Below are 19,836 nucleotides of genomic sequence, written 5' to 3'. Positions count from 1 at the left end.
ACTATACTTAGCTGGCTTTGCTTACTTGCTTGCTGTTTCCCTTCAGCAAGTCACTCTATTTGGTTAGGCCTTGAGGTGACCAACTTACCTCAGTTTTCCAGATACTTTACAGTTTTAGCCCTGGAAGTCCTGCATCTGGGAAAGCCCCTCAGTTCCAGAAAAACCATATATCCTGCTTCAATGGGGCAGAGTACCTAGGGATAAGAGTGGAGAGGTAAGGGTTAGATGTGATGAATTCTGGCTACTAGGCAAAATGCCCCAAAGTTATCTTGATAACCCATTTTTCATCGGCTCTATCTGTTGTTTCTGGAAACCTGTTCTCTCTAGCCTTTATTGTACTTACTGACACACTTGTCTTTTCTGTGAGCAATTTGAGGGTAAGGGCTCTTCTCCAAGGGACAAAGTACCTGATACCTATCAGGCCCTTTGTTAATGTATTATTGAATTAGATCCATCACCCCTTGGGCCTTCTGTCTATAGGTCCAGAAACCATTCAAATGAACAGCCTCTTAAGATCATTGTGATAACTAAGAGGCTTAAATGCATAAATAGAAAAGAATAGATCCAAGCCCTTGTAAATCTTCTCCTACAAATTTGCTGTGTGACTTTGAATAAATTACTTTCCATCTCTGTAGCAGTTTTCTGATGAGTAGTAAGAAAAACTAATAATGTGGTGGTCTTGTAATATATCAGCTTAGCTAAACTGGAACTATGGATCCTAGAATTCTCTTTTCTGTATGGTTTCAAGTTAGAGTTGGCCACAAGCCAGTGTTCCAAGTTAGGGTCATGTGAGCTTTGGAAGAGGGACATGAAGGAGAGCCATTTAATAATTTTGCACTCTGAAAGTCAGTGAGGGCTGGCACTGTTGTCACCAGTCTAAAAGCTTACTTGATTGCTATGGGGTACAGTTGGTCCTTCAGCTCATCCAGCTCCTACAAGATCCCCTCCTTCAACTTCTCTGAGTCATGGGCCATGTGCAGGTGCTACACTGGGGTCTGGGGGAGCCAGTTCATCCTGATGCCTTTATTGTAAGTCAGCAGCATCATTGAGATTGAAAGGGGTGAGGGACGGATACTGTTCCAGCTAATTATTGTAGGTTCTAGTCTGTTCTTCGTATCTCTACTTTGTGTCTATTTCCCTCTATATTTCTAGTCCTGCTGACTTTAGGCCCAACACTAAATACAGAAATTATAGACTCAAGTGGCCAACATTATTAGCCTCCACAATTGTGTACAGTCCAATCCTTGTAATATATTTCTCATTCTATACCACATGAAGCAATTCTGCTTCTTGGAATCCTGAATGATGCAAGTGATATTTATCAAATGCTTACTATGTGCTAGTAGGCACTTTCTTGATGGTTTCCCTATATTAATTTATTTAAAACACCCAGAGCTTTTTGTGTTGTAGATATCATCCTATTTTGTATTATCTCCATTTCATAGATGGAAAAACTGTAGCATAGAGAGTTTAAGTAACTTGCCCGAAATCAGACAGCTTGTAAAAGGCAGAGCCAGGATTTGAACTCTAACAGTTTGCTAGAATCTGTGCCTTTACGGACAATATGACGCTCTTTCATTTGTAGATTGAAAAGTTGTTCTTGAAGTCTCTTCTGGTCTGAACACTCTATGAAATAGTTTCTGTATTGAATTTCTAACCCCCAGAATAGGGTATCTTGAAGTGTGATGCAAGAATCATCTACATAAAATCACCTGGGAAATTGGTTAAAACACAGATCCCCTGAACCCCTTGAGTCTATGAGATGTGGTGGTAGTGATGGTGGAGGGAGTGGTTTCTGCACATTTACAGGTTTTTCAGGTAATTTTGATAACATTGAGGTTTGGGAATTACTTAGTGTCCTAGAAGAATAATAGGTAGAAAAATAAATAAATAAATGTGTATGTGGTTTGGGGTTTTTTGTTTTGTTCTTTTGAGAAAGGAAAAGCTGTAATGAATCAATTTAGAAGTGGCTTCTGCCTCAGGGCTCCAGTCAAGAAGGTGCACTCAATCGAGTTGGTGGTATCAGAAAGCTCTGGCAGATTTGCCTCTGCTCCTCCCAGAAGCGCCCCTAAAAACAGCTTCAGAATGGTCTTTGATGAGATAGATCGTCATCATCTTTCCCCAAGACAGTGCCCGGAAGCGATTAGAGTGGTAGGAGCTAAAGGGGCAGCAATGCCATTTGCATCCTTCCTTTCTGACCAGCCCTCTGTCATCAGCTCTGAGTTGTTAATGAAACATGTCTCCCTCCCCTCTCCATAGGCTTAACAATCATTTGTCTTCTCTTGGGAAGTCAGAGTCCCCCTGGCTAGAGATGAGCAGAGGTTCACTGGAGTGATCTTGTCTATTACCAGCCTCTGGGACTCAGGGTCCTGGAAACAGAGCTGCCACAGGTTACACAAATTGGTGTTAGAAGAAGGCACAACAATGGAAAACCCCTTCACCACCATTTCACTTGTGGTCATCAGCAGCAGGCATGTAGGGTTGGTAATGAAGGCCTCTTCCATGCAGTGATGCTGGCCTCAGGACACCAGCACCCTTGCTGCAAAGCCAGTGAGCAGACCCTCTCAGGCCTAAGGTGGTCCCTCCTATGTGGCAGGGAGGAGGGTGGGGTGCTACTTATGAGTTTGCAAAAGCTTTCCTATGCGCTGTCTCGTTTGAGCTTCTTCCCACCAATTTTGGAATAAATACGTTATAGAACTTAGAATCTGATTGGAGAAAATGTTAATAACAAATAATTTCCTCTCCTTGTCAAGCTTCTCTCACACAAAATGTGTAATTTTTAAAAAAGTATTTCAATTCTCCTAAATGTGATGGTATGAGACAAGTATTGGGTTCTAGTGAGGTGTTAGGTACTGTGTTTGGCAAATCACTTAAGTGGTATCATATAGTCCTTATGGTGCCCCCCAAACAGTATCATCAGTATCATGAAACAGATGGGGAAACTGAGGCTTAGAGAGTTTACATAAATAATCTCATGAGATTTCGAGGAGGGATTGGTGCACCTGCAAGCTGTCAGTACAAGCATAAGCCAAGAAGTAAAGCTGAATTTCTTGAATGGATCTTTGTAACAACCTGCCAATGATGAGCTTCTTAAGACTAAGAACTGATCTAAATTTTCTCCCTGCCGGAGTCAGTTCAAGTGCCAAGACTGGGGTGAAAGGAAACCAATCTCATGCTTTCTTGACTTTGAAATCAGGCTAAACCTGGAGAATGATTCTCCCTTTTGTGTGGAAGAATTCTGATAGTTCTTTACATTCCTCAGCTCTCCTGGAAGGACTTGGCCTATTGTTGTTCCATCCTACATTGGTTTTCCTCCAGAGAAAGGAAGAAAAATACCTCCCTGCTTCCATTTTTTACTCCTATTGAGTCTAATCCCAGCAAGAGGCCGAATCCCAAGCTCAGATGCTCATACTTATAAACAGATTTTTATATTCCCATGTTTGGAAGGTACTTTTCTAATTGTAACAATTTGATCCACTCACTTTACCTTCCCAATTCTAATGTCCTTGTCTAGAAAATGAGGATAATTTCTACCTCACAAAGTTGTATAGTTTTTACCCAAAAGAACTTTACCAAGGGTTTTCTAGATGTCTGATATATAGTGACTGATACAGAATCGGTTACTACTAAATATTACTGAGGATTAATAAATATTTACTAAATGGTTTGGTAGGGACTTGTCTAGTTAGGGAAAATCATTATTAAACATAGGACCTGTTTCCATAATCTTTACTCCTTGTCCCTTTTGACTTATGTACTAGACACAAAAGAAAAGAAATAGAAGCAGAGTAATGACTTAACATTTTATGTTAATGATCCCATATGTTATCCATATTCTATGTCCAACCATTTGGAATTCTGTTGGGTGCACAACTGAAATATCTAGAATAAAAATAATAGGTGTGAGTGTGAATGTTTTTCCTATCTTTTTTGCCAAGTGACATTTGTCAGGTAACTTTTTTTTTTTTTTTTAAGATTTATGTATCTATTTCAGAGAGAGTGCACAAGCAAAAGGGGCAGAGGGAGAAGGAGAGAGAATCTCAAGCAGACTCTGGGCTGAGCACAAAGCCTGACTGGGGGCTTCATCTCACAACGTAGAGATCATGACCTGAGCAGAAACCAACAGTCAAAAGCTTAACCAACTGACATACTCAGGCGCCCCCAAGCAACATTTTATTAAGCCAGCCTGAATGTTTATCTAAGAGAATAGGTTCGTGAAAGACATGGTAATTATCTTGAAATACATGAAATCCTTTCATAAAAGATGAATTAGATTTTTTCTGTGTGTCCTCAGGGAAGAATCACCACTGACAAGTGGATATCCCTTCAGAAGATATGGGTGTGTTCGCTTGGTTGGGGGTGAGAGTGGAAACCACTGAATTGACATGATTCTGGCAGAGATCAATACTGAGCAGAAGAGAAATAAAATACTTCTCATTTTATAATGGGGTTCCACTGACTCCATTTTTAAATGAGTAGTTGATTCTATTTTTAATTGAGTAAAGCCCATTTTATCTGAACCGTCCCCAGGACCCTCACAAACACACTCACACATACCTGCATAGACACACACATGCACACACACACACAATTTATGTTTGCCTTGGGAGCTTTTCCCATCTTACTAGGTGCCTGTTAAGAGGAACTTTCAGCCTCAGCATTTACAAGAGAATAGAGAAAGGGAACCCTCAAAAAGCAACTCCATGTTCAGCTTCCTTTGGGGATCCAGCACCTATCCTGTGCCCACCTGTCTATGAAATTTGATTCATGACCAACATTATGAGGGCTGAGAGTACATAATTAAAACTTAAGTCATTTTTTTTTCTTTTAAAACTTAAGTCATTTTATATCAGGAAAGAGCAAAGGCTCTAGGAAGAAAAAATTCTTCCTTCATGAAAAGATAACTTTTCATAGAAGGAAGTGGGGTTGAGGTAGAAATTTGGATAGAGACCCTTGAACAATGAGACACCTGATATGAGAGAGGAGGAAATGGCCAAATCTGAAGATGGAGGATCTAGGCTGAAAGCTCAAAAGTGGCCACAGAGGATCTTGACATAATGAGTCCCTTCATTTTTTTTTTTTTAGATTTAAGGCAATATTCACATTTGCTTCGATTATACTTTCTTCCTTTGTATAATTCTCTTCCAAAATCATCAGAAGTCTTTAGAAAAGGAGGTTATATGTTACCATACACCTAGAGATACTGGTCTTGAGAAAATGAAACAATGCCAAGAAAGGGGGGATGCCCTCGTGCCCATCTGTACCTTCTATTGTCTCTATGGACCTTCTCTACAATCAAGTAGACAGGCTGTTGCTAGACAGAAGAACCAGCCACACCCCATCAAGAGATAGAGTCTATTTCCCTAACCTGAGTCTGATGGGCTTTGTGATTTGCTGTGTCCAATAGGAATGTGGCAGAAACAATGCACTGTTTTCAAAATTAGACCTTAAGAGACCCTGCAGCTTCCTTTCCACCCCCTTGGAAAACTGCCTGGTGGCCACCATGAGGAATGCCAGTTTAGTCCAATAAAGAAAGGATGGGCATGTGAAGGAAAGCAACGGAATCCCAGGCAACCATCAGCACTTACTGCTGGACATGAGAGTGGGGTCATCTTGCCCCTTTCCATGCATCCCAGCTTCCCACCTAAATGCACACTGGGGACCAAGAGAAATCAGGAGAGCAATTTCCTGACCAATGCTCAGAGTCATAACAAATAATGATTTGTTTTTGTTTTAAGCCACTAGGTTTTGAGGAAACTTACTAAGCATCAGCCCATTTAATGAAGCAAGAGCCCCAGGTGATGCCAACCATAGAAAAGCCAGAGGCAATAAGAAAGGCCCCCAGTGCTAGGGAGCACTCCAGAGAGGGCAGAGCCATGAACAAAGAAAGGAAGAATCTGTATGGATTAGAGAATACTGCTCTATAAAAGGAGAAAGAAAGTGACTAAGCAGACACCTAAGGCACTAATGAAAGAAGGAACTTTCTGGCAGAGTTGTTTAAGAATGGAATGGACTGCTTTATGAGGTGCTGAATTCTTTAACATCAGGAGTGTTTAGGAACAGGCGAGAAGGATGCTTGAAGGGCAAATTGGAGCACTATATCGTTGGCTCTGTGAGGTCACTTCCAACATCAGGCACCTGTTAGGTTCTCTGAATCCTGTTTGAGAAGATAGCAGTATTCACAGAATTATGTCAATACATCTCTCATGTTCTCTTGCAAAGAAGCTCTGGTTTATCAAGAGTGGTGATGAAGTGCATGTGAACGAGACAATTCCTCTGTGTTTATGATGACTCCTCTGTGTGCATAGCTTATGGACATTCGTGTGGCCAGGCTGGTCAGAGCACACAGACACGTAGCCACAACAGGCACCAGAGGACTGGGAGATTGAGTTATTGGAAAAACATCCAGCTCCAAAATGAGGCCTCTGGGCAGGGATTACATCTTTTTTGGGGCTCTTCTTGGGGCCCGGCTCTGTTGTTACCATTAAATGAATCTGAAAGATGATCATAATAATGACAACAATAATAATGATACTGTAATGGGCAATACTCCAAGTCCCCACTGGCCTCTTACTGCCTGCAACAGATCTGCTGCTGAGATGAGCCATATCTCTCTTCCCTTTAGAAAAGGTTCACAGAATGCCAAGAGGTGTGTTTGGCCCTATAGCAAAATGCCACTTCCTTTAAGAAGCAGGTGGACCCTCTTGAAATTTCCTTGTGAGAAAGGCTGCAGGCTTGATGTATACTCATTACACTACCTTTCACTGACATTCTAAGGGGGAATTAAACCTTGTGACATGCTCATCAAAAGTTGTGCTGATTCTCCTTTTTAAAGGAATGCAGTGAGGCTCCCAAGACTGGGTTTTCTCATTTCCACATCTCCACCCTCACTAGATGAGAGCTCAGAAGTAGAAAACACTTGGAAAAGAACATTTAGAAATTCCATCAACTAACTCTTTCAGGTTTAACTGCATATAGGAGAACCATACTTCAAAGCAAAGATAAAGGAGCCCAGCAAAAATATTTCCAAGGGAAAACCAAGGGTTGCTCGTAAGCAGCATGCACTTAAACGTCCTCAAAAGAATGAAACTTCAGGAATACACAGATGTAGGGTCTTCCCTTGAGAAATAGAGCCTTTTCAAGCAGAGAGCAGGTCATTCTCTCCTCTTTCAATCTAAACCTTACCTGAGAGACAGTCTCCCAACAGAATCATTGCTTCTTTACTCTGAAACTTAATGGGGAAAGAAGAGACACTATAGGAGCAACGGAAAGAATTTTTGCCCTAGATTGCTAGATGATCTTCAGCAAGCCATTTGCCCTCCCAGAACCTGCGATCACTTCCATATCTTTCTGGATTTATAAATTGGTGAAATCTGGGCATCACAGCCTCTCAACTTCACTCCGTTTTGCAAAGCATTCAAAGGAACACACCCTGAATTAATTCCTTTTGAGATTAGAGATGGGCCATTGAGAGGATGGGGCCGACAAAGGAGGCTGCCCCTTTCCTACAGAAAATGTGTGGAATTGAACTGTGATCTGTTGTTTGTACCTTGGCTGTCACACTTAAAGGAATTCTTCTATTCTGTGCTGGGTAGAGGAGCTATGGAGAAGCCAATGAAAGGATGGCCAAGCCTTAAGGGCCAGGGGAAGAGCATTATGTTACGATGGCCCAGTGAGAGGGCACCAAGTTTAGGAGCAAATATAACTTATTGTGGCCCAGAATCAGATGAACCACCCGAGAAGGCAGCTGGACTATGATTAAGAAATCTCCTCTCTTCCTCTGTGTGTGTCTCTCATGAATAAATAAAATCTCAAAAAAAAAAAAAAAAAGATTTGTGAAGAAAAGGGAAGGTGAATTGGTGAATTTCTTTTTTCTATTTTTTTTTTTTTTAGATTTTATTTATTCATGAGAGACACACAAAGAGAGAGAGAGAGAGGCAGAGACACAGGCAGAGGGAGAAGCAGGCTCTACGCAGGGAACCCTACACGCGGGACTCGATGCCAGACCTCCAGGACTACTCCCCGGGCCCAAGGTGGTGCTAAACCGCCGAGCCACGCAGGCTGCCCAGGAAGGTGAATTTCTTCCTAGCATCACTTCTCTAATGACATTTCTTTTTTTTTTATGATTGATTGATTGATTGATTGATTTGACACAGAGGCAGAGATATAGGCAGAGGAAGAAGTAAGCTCCCTGTGGGGAACCCGATGCGAGACTCAATCCCAGGACCCTGGGATCAGGACCTGAGTCAAAGGCAGAGATGCTCGATCACTGAGCCACTCAGGTGCCCTCCTCTAATGACATGTCAAACATCCATAACACCGTCTGCAAAAGAAATTTCAAATATTCCAAGTCCCTCCCTCCTTAATATACATACACCACAGTGACCCCCATTGTACAAAAGTAGAATGTTCACTATAAAGATAAAAGACTCTTGGGATCCCTGGGTGGCACAGCGGTTTAGCGCCTGCCTTTGGTCCAGGGCGCGATCCTGGAGACCTGGGATCGAGTCCCACGTCAGGCTCCTGGTGCATGGAGCCTGCTTCTCCCTCTGCCTGTGTCTCTGCCTCTCTCTCTCTCTCTCTCTCTGTGACTATCATAAATAAATAAAAATTAAAAAAAAAGATAAAAGACTCTTGATGGAATCACTTTACCAACAATAAGCTAAAACCCTGTACAATTAACTCATGGTGCCTTTGGGCTGATGGTGTTGAAGGCGCAGGCGGTGACTTACTGCCCTCAGCAAGGCACAGACTAGGTGAAGCGCTGACAAGCCTGACAGAGACACATTTGCTCTGGCTTTCAATCCTCTAATCTTTTCGTAAAGAAGGTGAGAAAGGAACTGGTTTGCTGAGAAACTCCAAGCTAAAGGGCAGATCTGGGCCATAGCTTTCTAGATCTTCAGCAGACTCATCCTGAGACACAAAAGAAAAACTTCTTTTCTTTAATAAAAGTTCCTCAAACTGCTGAAATCACCACCAGCCTCTGAGTGGGTGCCCTGTTCATTCTCCCGGGGTGAGAAGCTTTCGTAGGGAGAAAGGAGCAGAATTATTTTTCAGCTTAATCAAAGTGTAATTGACAAGTACAATTGTGAGATATTTAAAGTGTACAAGGTAATGACTCAATATACATATATACTGGGAAAGACTTTCCTTACCATCAAGTTCATTAGTCCCTGGCTGGCTTATTTCACTTAGCATAATGCCCTCCTCCACTTCATCCACATTATCCCAAATGGCAGGATTTCCTCCTTTTTTTAAGGCTGAATAACATTCCCTTGTGTGAATATCCCATGTTCTTTACCCATTTCCCTGTTGACAGACACTGAGTAGTTCATACCTTCACTATTACAAATAATCCTGCAATGAACACAGGGTGCAAATATCTCTTCAAGATAACAGTTTTGTTCCCTTTGGAAATATACTCAGAAGTGGGATTGATATGATAGCTCTACTTCTAATTTCTTGGGGAAGCTCCACACTGGTTTCATAATGGCTGTATCAGTTTATGTTCCCAGCAAAAGTGCAAAAGGAACTCCCTTTTCTCCACATCTTCACCAGCATTTGTTACTGTCTTATCTTTTTGAAAGGAGCAGAATTCAAGGAAGGCTTGTGGAGAAGACAGATAGGGCCTTGGTCTTGCCAGCCAGCCAAGAACCCACTTGAAAAATACCAGCTCTGGGGATCCTTGGGTGGCTCAGCGGTTTAACACCTGCCTTCAGCCCAGGGCATGATTCTGGAGTCCCGGGATCGAGTCCCACATCGGGCTCCCTGCATGGAGCCTGCTTCTCCCTCTGCCTGTGTCTCTGCCTCTCTCTCTCTCTCTCTCTCTCATGAATGAATAAATAAAATCTTTAAAAAAAAATACCAATTCTCTTTAAAGGTGAGTTGACTGAGTGCTGAAATCTAAAGGGCAGCCTGAGAAGCAAGACTTTTTTTGTAATGAGGTATAATTTACGTACACAGATCACAGGCATACAGACACATTTTATCTAGTATCATTTTCCGCTGGCCTGGAGAACTTTCCTTAACAGTTCTCCTAGTGCAAGAGAGCTAGTGGCAAATCCTCTCAACTCTCATTGGTTTTTATTTTGCCTTCCTTTAAAAAATATTTTCTTTGGATATGGGTTTCTAGATTGATATTCTTTTCCCAGTGTATTAAGGATGTTTCAATTTTCTCTGCTTTGAATTGAGAAACCAGTGGTCATTTTTATAGTTATTCTTTTGTCTTTCTGTAATATATCTTGCTCCCACATCCCACCCACACTGCAGCTGCTTTTAAGATTCTTTTTAATCATTTGTTTAACACATCTTGGTGTACAATAATGCCATCAGAATACAGTGTGAGGTGGGATGTGTGTGTATGTGATTATCCTGCTTGAAGTATTCTGAGCTTCTTACATCTGTGAGCTTATCTTTTTCGTGTCATTAAAATTTTTTCAATCATTACTTCTGTAAATATTGTCTCTCTGTTGTCTCTTCATGGTACTCAAATTATGCCTACCCAGGATTCCTTGGTATTATACCACAAGACAATTTTTCTTTGAAATTCTGTCCATTTTCTTCCAGCATATTCTCTCTCTGTGCTTCCATTTATATAATCTCTGTTGTTCTGCCTTTGAGTTCATCGACCTTTCTTACGCATTATTTAATCTGATGCTAAATCCCATGATTTCTTCACTTCAAATATTGTATTTTTTAGTTCTAGAATTTTCATTTCTTTCTATCTTAAGTTTTCCTTTCTTTCTTAAAGCTCCCTATTCCTTATGTTAACATTTTCCTTTAAATTATTTATTAGAATTATATCTGTTTTTAAGTTCTTGTTTGCAAATTTCATAATCTTTCTCATTTCTTGTTTCCGTGTTTCTGATTTTTTTCTTTTGATTACAGATCATGTATTTATGCTAATTTACATATCTAGCAAATTTGATTGTATGGTTGGCATTATGTGTACTACAGTTTTAAGGATTTTGTCTTCTTTCAAAAGAGAGTTTAGTGTTTTATTCCAGCAGACATTTAAATTACTCATGGGTCAAGAGAGATCTTTCAAGGTCTGCTTACAAACTTATATTTTTTATAGATTTTATTTACTTATTTGAGAGAGAGAGAGAGCAAGTATGAGTGGGGTTCAGAGGGAGAGAGAGAAAGAAGCAGGTTCCCTGCTCAAGGCTTGATGGACCTGAGCTGAAGGCAAATGCTTAACCAGCTGAACCACTGAGGTGCCCCATGTTTGGAAGCTTTTAAAGAGCCAATCTAGAATGTCTGTTACCATAAGGTTAGACTAATTCTATTCCTCAGGTGCTGACTTTCTGTGGGTTTTATTTAGTTTCTGGAATGTTCATGCAAAAGCTCTCTATTCTGCGGGTTAAAATGTCATCCCCTAGCCCTGTACAAACTTTGGTATTTGTTTAGTTCCCAGCTCCCCATAGTTGTCTTCCTCTGGTAGATGTTTTCAGCCAGCTTCATTCCATTTTTCTCTGAACATATACAGGTTAGTATTCAGCTAAAATCTCAAGGGGGTCCATAAGCAGACTTTTTGAGCTTCTTTTGGACTCAGCTATCTTCTTTCACTTACCCTGTCCCAGAAATTCTAGCTGACTTAGTCACCCTGAATTCTGATCTCTGGCTTTTCAGCTCTGTGAGGCAGCTGTGGTATGGGTGGCTCCTCTTTTCTGCACTGCTGTCTGAAACATGCCTCCAAAAGAGAGCAATGCTAATCATGGGGCTGACTCGTTTGTTTCTCATCTCCCAGAGATCACAATCCCATATGGCTTTTGACTCACATCAGAAAACAGTGATTTTTTATATAATTTGTCTAGGTTTATAGTTACTTACTACAAAGAAACTATTGTGGTATCTGTTAATCCATCATGGCAGGAAACGGACATTCCACCAAACAGAATATATGATGACTTGGTACCAAGTGCTGTGCTAGTCTTTGAGGCTTTACAAATGACTAGCATGTCCCTGGCCTCATTATCTGGTGGAACCACAATCACGCAAATAAGCTCAATGGTGTTAGAGGAGCTTTTGTAGAGGAATGTACTGAGTGTCATAGAAATCAAGAGGAGAGACTATTTAACTATCTGAGGAAGTCAGGAAAGGCTTCCTAGAGGAGATGACATTTAGGCAGAGAATTTCTATTTTGCTAGTTGGAGAGCAGAAAGACATGTTAAGCAAACGAACAAAGAATAAAGCATATGTGTGTATAGTAAGAAACATTAAATGACTGCTATATGGGTTCTATGAGGGTGAAGGAAAACTGCTACAATGTGAAACTAGAAAAACAGGGTCTAGCTAATGAGCATCACGTTAAATAGATTGGTTTATCCTGTACAGGAACCCATAGCATCATAATGATTAAAAGCAAGGTTTCCGGGATCCCTGGGTGGCGCAGCGGTTTGGCGCCTGCCTTTGACCCAGGGCGCGATCCTGGAGACCCGGGATCGAATCCCACATCGGGCTCCCGGTGCATGGAGCCTGCTTCTCCCTCTGCCTGTGTCTCTGCCTCTCTCTCTCTCACTGTGTGCCTATCATAAATAAATTAAAAAAATAAATAAATAAATAAAAGCAAGGTTTCCATGAGACCCTGTCCATAACTTATTCACTAGCCAGGATTTTGGATAAACTTATTATAATCCTCAGGGGAGTGTTGTTCTTTAGTTTTTAAAATAGGACAATGTCATAAACTGCCCTTATTATCCCAGTGATGGTTAATGAAGTTAATGCCTGTAAACCACTCAGCTTGGTGTTTGACATTTATTGCTCAAACATGATAACTGCTTATGTTATTGTTATTTCTACAGGCATATGGAGTTCGTTTGTGAGATGGTTTGTTTTATGAACAGGCATGTATTTTAAGAAGAAAAAAATGTGCTGTTGGCTAAATGTGGGATAAAGTACATGTAGAAGAAAGGCTGGAGAAGACCAGACTACAGAGAGGTCTGGAAGGTTCACTCAATTGACGGCAAGGAGGTCCATCTTCTGTGGGGAGAAGCATGGCACCATCAGGGCCTCAAGCCATAACCAATTGCTGCTTTGCCCCTATTGGAACGGGTTTTACCTGCATTTGTTCTAGAGCAGAGATGCTCATTGATCTTTAGTAATCCCTAAACAAGGAAGTATCATTACCAGGGGTGATGGGCTTATCCATACATTCATTTAAAAGCATTACCTAATGTGAGCATTTTTGCTATTTGTGGAAGATCAGATTTTTCAAAGTGGCCACAACAATAACTCTGATCCCACACATTCTTCTTACTATGCAACATTGATGCTGTACCCATTAATTCAGAGTGCACTTGTCACTGAGCAGAAATGGAACTATATAACTTCTTAGCCACAGTCATAAAAGGCAATACAGGTGATATCTGGTCCTCTTGGAACTCAATTGGCATGCCGTGAGAAAACAAAGAGCCCATGTAGAGATGCCATGTATAGGTTTTGTGGGTGATAGCTGCAGCTGAGGTTCGACAGTGGGTACCAACCTCTCCACATGTGCATGCCTGAGATCATTAATGATTCTGGCCCCAGTCTTCAATCCACCTCTGCTCCATCGTGTGAAGCAGGGATGAGCTGCTCTTGCCAACCCCTGCCCAAATGCTGATTTATGAGCTGGAAAACCAAGGGTGTTGTTTTAAAACATCAGATTTGAAGATTTAAATTGGCTGATTGCTTGGTAGGCAGCAATAGGTAACTAGAAACTATTTTATATTTCCTCTTGTTCATGGTTACTAAATGTACAGCTATTAGCATTTTAAGGTCCTCGATCTTTCAAAAATATTACAAGGGGCCTCATATTCACAAAAAAAAAATATGAAGATCTACTGAACTAGGAATTTTAATGGGTAAAGTATAGCAGAGGCCATTGTACCAATGATATTGGTTAGTTTTTTCTAATAAAAGACTATTCTCTACCTGTAAGAAATGCAAAAGAGTTTCCTGAAGCTGGATGCTATCTCCCATAGCAATTATCTTGACAACATATTTTTCTTTTACTCATGATAACGGACTTATTTTCTACTCAGGCATAATTTGTTTTTTAAAAACAAGAAAATTATGCCTCTCTTGATGCTGACAAAATCAGGTGAGCTTAAATTGGGAACATAGGAATCTTTTGAAATCATTTCTGCCAATTTGTCCCCTTTCATTCCCACTCCCTATACTTCCTCCACACAGCTCCTTGCATACATTCTCAAATGTGGTCACAACAGTTGGCAATAACAACCAAAGATTAGGCTTCACAGAGAAAGACTAATAAAACTAAAACTAGAGCTGGAAACATCCCCAGTTTTATTCCCTTCTTCTTGAAGTTGACTTGTGAAGAGAGCTCTGCTGCATGTGGTTTGAGAGAACAGGCCTCCCAACATCCTGGAGAATTGTTGAAGTCTTATAAAACAGAAAGGATTGTGTAAACTGTTGAGATATCACAGGCAAATACAGTGAACATCTTCTCCAAATAAACACCAGGACACATTGATCCAATTAATGGTCTGACAGTGGGGTAAAGCATTTGGATACAAGACCCGTGGTCTGTCTGTTGTTCTGAGAGAGAAAGGTAAAGGAAAAATATTCAATGATAGCCCAGTTGTTCTAATCCATTTAGGAAATATCCTATCCCATTCTAACATACAGCGTGCATCAAACTGGCCAGCATTAAAGATAAACAAAACAAAACAAAACACCTTTATTTTTGCCCAAATAAAATAAAGTTCCCTGTGAAACCCAGAATTTTTTTTAATCCATTAGTTTTTTTCTTATGTCAACTGAATTCTTACATTTGCTGTTCACACATTTTGCATTCATGTCTCAGAAATTCTCAGTGAATTCCCCCAATTGACCACTGCACAAAGAGTTAGAGTGTTCTCCCCAAAGGGAGATAAGATGTTTACTAAGTGTTTGCTGATTGATCATTAAAACCAGAAAATAATAACTTGCTGTTATGTTTTAAAACAACTGATAAGAACAAATGGCTTGAGACAAGACTAATCTTTTAAGGAGTCTAACAACCCAATTAAATCAAGAAAATCTACCCCACAAAAAGGCACAGAAGCACAGGGAATCCAATTTGTATGACAATTTCAGAGACTGCATGGACTTCATTTTTTTAAAGGTTTTATTTATTTATTCATGAGAGACAGAGAGAGAGAGAGAGAGAGAGAGAGGCAGAGACACAGTCAGAGGGAGAAGCAGGCTCCATGCAGGGTGCCCGATGTGGGACTCGATCCTGGGACTCCAGGATCCAAAGGCAGGTGCTAAACTGCTGAGCCACCCAGGGATCCCTGACTGCATGGACATCGGGTTAAGAACCCCTGCCTAATGACGATGTATTCTACACAGAGTATGAGCTAACTTCTTTGGATTTAAAGTCAGTCACTATTTATTGTAAGCCTACTAGAAGTCAGGCACTGAGAGGCCCTCCACTTCTACTTCATCACAGTCCTGAGAAGTAGTTAAAGATGGCCACAGTTTACAGCCCAGGAACCTTCTTTCTTCTCTCATCCTTTCCCCATAACAACTATTAACATTCTCAAAATTCAAATTTCTTCCAGTACATTCTGGGTAATGTTAATATGGTCAAAATATTTTATTCTAAGGGTGAGAAAATTGAAGCTGAGAAAGAAAGAGAAGTAATATCCCTAAAGTCAGATGGTGAGTTGGTACAGGTTGGGCTTAGAACCCACGTCTGTCTCCCAGGCCTGTGCTCTTTGACTATACCCATACTCAAGAGAAGGGTATTTATATACCAACTCCAGTGAGTTATTTGTTGAGGGCTGTTTGTCAGATGGGGAGATTCATTAACTCCAGGCTTTCCATCCTCCATCAGTGGCCAAAGCAGGTTGTCAGTGAAATGCAAATCCTGACAGGAGCAAGTCCCTCAGCATGTGTAGAAAGTGAGGGGATATTTTCAAGCTACTGATAATGTCTGTCACACTTGTGTATTCCTGTGCATGTAAGATCTGTGGACTAGTGTGTGGCATATTTGTTTGTGAGTTGGGAGTCTTGGCTCCTCATTTAATATAGTTAAGCTCCATGTGAGAATCTATAACTGAGCACCATTTGGAAACTCAAAGAAATGCTTCTGGAGACAACAACCAAGATAATGAAAGGTTTATGAAGCAAGCCGAGGAGGATGATGGTTCTGGGTTTACGAAGCCTACAGAAGGGAAAGTTGAAACAGAGATTAATTTTAGCCCACTGAATCCAATCACCTTCCAAATTCTGTTGATTCTACATCCACAGTGACTTCCTTTCATACTCCTTGGTCCTTTGCCAAGATTTTTGATATTTATCACCTAAACCAGTCACTTTCAACACCGTTACATCTAAAATTTATTTTTCTAAAAAATAAATAAAAATAAAAGATTTTTGATGCCCTGTCTAGTATTTGGAAATGAAAATCAAAGATAATATAATCTAACAACACATCATTCCACAAACAACAATATAACGCTTTGCATTTAATACGTGGAGAAGTAAAGGAAGGTAATTTATAACAAAACAATAATATTTTTCAGTAAACTAGTGTATATAATCAAGTAGTAAAATGTTTCCATACTTTGAGTGCTATAAGTACAAATGCATGCCAGTATAGGTGTGTTGAACTAGGATTCAAATATCATTAGTGTGTATATGCATAAAACAGAGTTAAATGCTGGCTCTGACCATTATAAAAAGGGATATTTGATTTTTATGTGGAATTCAGAACAATTCTTGGTTGTTTGTAGCTGTCCTGCACAATGCAAGATGTCTATCATTCTTAGCTTCTATTCATTGAACACCAGTAGCAAAGTGTAAGATCCCTCAAAATTTCAAAACATGCCTTAAAAGCAGTATTACTTCCCCTGAGAACCACTGGCTTATTACAATAAAATCCTAGCTGTTCCTCCAACCTATAATCTCTCTCACCTACCCTCCATGGCCAGCAGAGTCAACTTCCTAGAATGCAGGGAAGACCTTTCTCCTAAGCTTTCATGGTCCCTTCAGTCCAAATTCCTTTTACCTGGTAGGACACCTGGGGGTTGGTCTGGCTAGTAAAGGTCTCAGAAAGTTGGAGCCAGAACCAATACACATAGGTACCAAGATTTTGCACTGCTAGATTCCAGGGGGTATTACTTACATCTTTTCATAGACATAACATGTGATGTTTAAAACAAAGGGGCACCTCAGTGGCTTAGTTGGTTAAGTGCCTTGCCTTTGGCTCAGGTCATGATCCCAGAGTCCTGGGACCCAGCCCCGTGTCAGGCTCCCTGCTCAGTGGGAAGCCTGCTTCTCCCTCTGCCCCTCATCCCACTCATATTCTCTCTCACATTCACACATACTCTCTCTCAAATAAATAAATTCTTTTTAAAAATTAGTATATATAGCTTAGAATCTATATATAGACTCTATATAAAGAAGTCCAGTGTTCCTCTAACTGCTCTGAGAAGCCCTTGTTAAGGTCTGGGTTACATAGAAGCATGGGCATGCTGTCAAGGTTCCTCTTATATCCATTCTTTCCCAGTAACTCAGGCAGTGAGTGTGGGTGTTACTGGAGTCAGAAGAAACTGGAAGTTCCTGTCTCTGTGCTTGTGCTCCCTCTCTGGTTTCTGGGTCCAGATTTTTGGGTCTTCGGTGGACTCTGGGCTGTTCATAGCCCAGGAGCAGTGGAAGATGGATAGGATGGTATGAAGGATGACAAATGAAAGTGTGAAACCACAGGGCTGACAACGTCTTTCCTTGGGAAGAGCCCAGCAACAGTCTTCCAGGTTCCTTAGGGACAGGTGGTGCTCAGAAAAGCCAAAGAGCATCTGGTACTGGAAGTCTTGTCCTGGTTCTTGGCACCTGCCAGCATATGCCTCCAGCAGGCTTGTCAAACTTATTCATCCAAGTCTCCCTAATGGCCAAGGAGAATGAATATGGATACCCCACACATGGGGTATGGATATATGGGTAGAGTGGGAGAGAGGAGTTGAAAGAGGCCTAGAAATTTAGAGTAAAGTAACATGCTGCAAACATAATTTCTTTGAAATCTCATGTTTTATCTTTATGCTTTATCTATTCTTGTATTTCATAGTACATCATAGTGTTTATTTTTTATACCTATTTATGTGTGTGTGTGTGTGTGTGTGTGTAATCTCCCCCACTAAAGCAACTTTGAATAAAACTAGCACTCCAAGAATAAGTGTCATGTTTCTTCTATAGTTTCAAGTCACCACAAGTGGGTACAAACGTCTCATTTAGGATGACTTTTGTCCTTTCTTATTACTTGTGGCTCTTCAAGGTATTGGTGCTTTGGAAACAGGGTCTTAACAGGAGAAGAATCCATGCTTTGGAGAGATGTTCCAAGGGGAACAATATGGTTTGGCAGGGCAAATCTGCAGTGGCACTTGCATGAGAATAGACCTTCAATTTTAGGATCCAAGTGATTCTCCCTGTATGGAAGTCATTATGGATGGTAAAGAGAGGGCTGGTTTATCAATTCACCCAATAAGTATTTACTGAATCCCTACTTAGAAATGCTAGGTACTCATAAGAACTATGTGGAAAACTTAGAACTACCTCTTTAAAAAAGTACTACATGGGCCATGGTTAGAGAGCTGATGGGTCACACAGGAGAAGGCAAGTTTCCTTCAGGAAAGGGTGGTGGTGCAGATAGTTGGGAATTGGAGCAGAGAACCCAGGTCCATTGCAAAGCTCTTCCATGCATGGAAGCAGAGATCTTCAGGATTCTAGGGACATGCTTGACCTGGGTATGTTAGCTTGAGTTTCAGGACATCTTCTGTTTGGTTACAGTAGTTAATATTGGTCATAGCGGTCCATCTGGGTGATAACACACCAAAGTGGCAGTTTGTAGCTCTGGGCTTCTGTAGCCAGTACAGACAGCCCTTGACATGGGATGGTTCCACTTTACAATGGTGCAAAAGCCTTACACATTCAATGGAAACTCTACTTCAAATTTTGAATATTGATCTTTTTCCAATCTAGTGATATGTACTATTCTCTCTCCTCATGCTGAACTGGGGTGGCAAACTGCATGTCCCAGTCAGCCACAGGATCATGATGGTAACCAGCCGATATGCTGACAGTCATTCTGTACCCATACAGACATTTTGTCTTTCAGGACAGCATTCAATAAATTACATGAGATATTCACCATTTTATTATAAAATCGGCTTTATGTTAAATGATTCTGCCCAACCGTGTTCTGAGCACATACAAGGTAGATGAGGCTAAGCTATGATGTTTGCTAAGTTAGGTATATTAAATACATTTTCAACTTATGATATTTTCAATTAAATGATGTTTGTCAGGATGTAATCCCATTGTAAGTTGAGAAAGACCTGTATATGTTTCATTAAGCAGACCTCCTTTAGGAGCTATTCCACCTCTGGGTTTCCAGAAGAAAGCACCTGTTTGCAGTTCATTCTACTTCCAAATGCCGCTGAAATTGTTTTCTTAAAGGCCACCATCAACTCCATACCATATAATGTTAGTCTTTGTTTTATGTAATCTATGTAAATTTGACACTGCTTTGCTCTGTCCTTTAGCTCCTTTGACACCATGCCACCTTGTTCATCCTCCCGAGTCTCAGCTCGTTCTCATTTTCTTCTACTTGCTCATTCTCAACTGTACCTTAGGCATGTGGTTTTACACGGTTCTAGGCATCCTTCCCTCATTATTCCTTCCCTAATTGCATCTATATACCTGTACTTTATTACCATCTATTCACCAATAACTACATTCCCCCTCCCCACCCGCCCTCAGCAAACCCTCCATTTATACAACTTCTTGCTCCACATATTTGTTGTGACGATTCATAGGCAGTGGTATGCTGGAGCAAGCTCTACCTGGATCACC

General features: G+C 40.8%; 1 protein-coding gene across 12 annotated transcripts in view; it reads right to left on the bottom strand.

Annotated features, from left to right (window-relative positions):
- The window catches only part of RTP4 (receptor transporter protein 4), a 114,331-nt gene that overhangs the window by 63,241 nt on the left and 31,254 nt on the right, over positions 1 to 19,836 (bottom strand). For all 12 annotated transcript variants that reach the window (XR_012021871.1, XR_012021872.1, XR_012021873.1 and 9 more), the window contains exon 2: positions 89 to 194. The gene's annotated coding sequence lies outside the window, so the exon portion shown is untranslated. The remainder of the gene's footprint in view (positions 1 to 88; positions 195 to 19,836) is intronic.

This window comes from Canis lupus, chromosome 31, assembly GCF_048164855.1.
Source record: "Canis lupus baileyi chromosome 31, mCanLup2.hap1, whole genome shotgun sequence".
NCBI lineage: Eukaryota > Metazoa > Chordata > Mammalia > Carnivora > Canidae > Canis > Canis lupus.
Note: the sequence above shows the minus strand (reverse complement) of the source record. Positions and strands in the feature narration are given on the sequence as shown.